This window comes from Cavia porcellus, unplaced genomic scaffold (genome assembly GCF_034190915.1).
Source record: "Cavia porcellus strain 051 isolate PalLab524CR breed Dunkin Hartley unplaced genomic scaffold, mCavPor4.1 scaffold_1, whole genome shotgun sequence".
NCBI classification, from domain to species: Eukaryota; Metazoa; Chordata; class Mammalia; order Rodentia; family Caviidae; genus Cavia; species Cavia porcellus.
Window position 1 is genome coordinate 108,903,667 of NW_026947484.1, and position 2,942 is coordinate 108,906,608.

Sequence of the window (2,942 nt, forward strand, 5' to 3'; positions counted from 1 at the left end):
GCAGGGGAAAGGAGTGGCTGGCAGAGCGTTCTGGCACCCAGAGGGGAGGTGGGGAGAGACCAGCGGGCCAGAGTTTGTAGAAACAGGATCAATGCGAGCAGGAGAACTAGCATTAATTAGTCACCTACTATGTGTGAGGGGTTTTGCCAGGCCCTGTATGTGAATCATGATTTTGCTTTGTGTAAACCATCTTAGGAAGCACAATTATTGCAGGTTTACTGATGAATCAAGTTCTACTCCAAGATGTTTATGACTTACTTGCCCAAGGACTTATATAAGGATATAAGCAGATGAGCTATGCTCTGAACCCAGGTTTTTGTGATTTCAGTATCCAATGGTTTCTACCAGATTAAGGCAGGTGACAGAATAGAGGAGATGAGAGCCAAGAACAAGGAGAAGACACGTTTAGGGCATTCTGGCTTGTATCCAGGATGATCAAGTTGATGACAGGGGTTTTTCGTTCCATGAGGATCCTGCCTTCTTAGCCCTTGCTGCTGCTGTCCTTCCTAGAACTCCTGGGCTGCCTGATGTGTTGGGGCCAGAGGCAGGCTTGGAGGAGTGTGAGGAGGCAGAGGAGAAGTGGAGAGGAGTAGAGAGGGACATGACATATTATACTAGTTGGGAAAAGAGGTCCCAAGCTGAACCTCCCACCCAATCACCTGCCCTGCAGTCTGGGAAGGCTGAGGGACCAGGCTCCTGTGGACTGCAGAGGACACAGCTCCATGGCTGGCCTTGGGCCAGCATTTGATTAGCTGGGCCTGGCTCTCCTGGTTACCCAACAGGCAGCTGGCCAGGGTCCAGGCTGCAGCAGGAGGCTCCCTGGCACCTCTGCCCGCTCTTCCTCCCAGCTGGTAAACAGCAGAGCAGGAGCCAACCACGACACTGCCTCGTGACTCGCCCACTCCCCCCCAAACCTGGTGCACGTGGCAGCTGGCATGGAGTGGGCAGGCCTCTCATCTCACTGTCCCGGGACTGCACATTTGCTGCCATGGACATCTCTGTGCCCAAGTAGCTCCCAGTTTCCTAGTGGCTGTGCTCTGAGGGACAACAGTTAGAGGAGAAAACAGACTTTCTGACTCCTTGAGTGATTGGCAAGGGCAGGAGAGTGAGGAAGAGGGAGGGGAGTTTTTGAGGACCTCCTTGTAGGACAGTTGGAGGCTCTGAGGCTCTGGTTATCCTGTGCTTCCTGGTAAACAGGCAGGTGGGTGTGGAACACTTCTGCATCGCTCTGCATTGAACACCAGGTAGCTCACACTGTCCTCAAACTCAGCAGTCCTCCTGTCTCAGCCTCCAGGATGTTGGGATTATATGCATGCCCACTACTCTGCTATTGGCTTGGGTTCTTTCTCCTCCAGGCAGAAGGTAGCTTGGTTATTCTTTGGGGAAGTTCCCTCTGTTGCTGACCCTTCTCTCTCTGGCCAGCAATCACAGCCTCTTTTCTGGAGGAATCAGTCTTTTCAAAGCAGGGCAGTGGTTATTTCCTCCTCTAATCCTTTTTTTTTTTTTTTTTTTGTCTTTTTCCTTTTTTATTGGTACCGGGGATCGAATCCACGACTGCATGCTTGCAAGGCAGGCGCTTATGCCGCTGAGCTAAATCCCCAGCCCCCTCTAATACATTCTTATGCAAGGAAGAGGCTGATAGGAATCAGAGCATCATTTCACCCTCCACGTGCCCAGTTCCCTTATCAGCTTGGAGAATCTCAAAGCAAGGGGCAAACAGCCTGAAGGGTGGGACATGGTGGTGGTGGTGGTGGCTCGGAACTGGGAGCAGCACCAACTTCTCTTTCCCTTCCTCCACACCCCTAAACCACAGAAACCACTTAAGGCTCTGCACAAACCTGCCCTTCTAGGGAGGGCCTGGGGGCAAAGGTGGAAAATACATGAGCGTGAGCAGCCTGCCCCAGGGGTGGAGGACATCTCTTTTGGAGCCTAATCCAGGGACTAGGGACTACCTTTCTTTGGTCCTAGGAGCTCCTGACCTCTCTAGTGCTTGGCCATAAAAAAAGGAACAATGAATGCTCTCTAAACATATGTAACCTAGGAATTTTATCCCTCCAGCCCTGCCCATTCCTATCACAAGGTCATTGTGGGTGGACTTTGATCCTAGCTCTGGCCTTGAACTTTCCTTGATGACCCTGGTACCTCTCATCATCAAAGTTCACATGGACTTACAGACAGCAAGGAGGGTTGGAAAGTAGGACTCTAATTTTGGAGCAGAAGGACTGGTAAGAATGTGGTCTGCTGTGTATTAGCTGTGATCCCTGAGGTAATTTACAGTCCTCCGTTACCCAAACAAGAGATTAGGGCATAGCGGAACTGGCTGGGGATGAAGGTGTGAGCTGCTAATTACAAAATCTAGGATTCATGCACAGAATAATTCCCAAAGCCCTGCACTGAACCTTTTGAATTCCATCAGGTTTTCCATAGGGTGGCCTTGACCTGATGGGAGCCTGAGGAGTGGGGATACAACAAGGACAGGCCACACTGAGTTTTTGACAGTTTGTTCTGGTGTGTTGGCCCGCCCTCACGCTGTAGGGCACCCTTCCTTTCCTGTCCTTTCCTTTTACTTGGCCCAAACTCTGTGCAGTCTGGTTCTTCTATATTTAATAAAACATTGCTGCCATTTGTGCTTGTCTTGTCCAGTTCTTTGTTCAGGACAGAAAGAACCTAGAAACCACTTCCAGAAGGAGATTCTAACACTCCAAAAACTGGTAATATGGCCACTTCAGTAAAAGGGGCAGTAACAACTATCTGGACTTGTGTGGGTAGGATTTTAGAGTCCGAGCAGTTTGCACCCAGGAGGGGTCCTCAGGACTTGCCTCTGCTGACCATAGGCAGCAGATGGACTTTGTGCATTCTGCCAACCGAGAGGGCTGTGGATGCCAGTGAACTTTCAGCCTCCCTGAGTCTTGGGGGTGGGGCTGGGTGTTTGGGTACAGTCA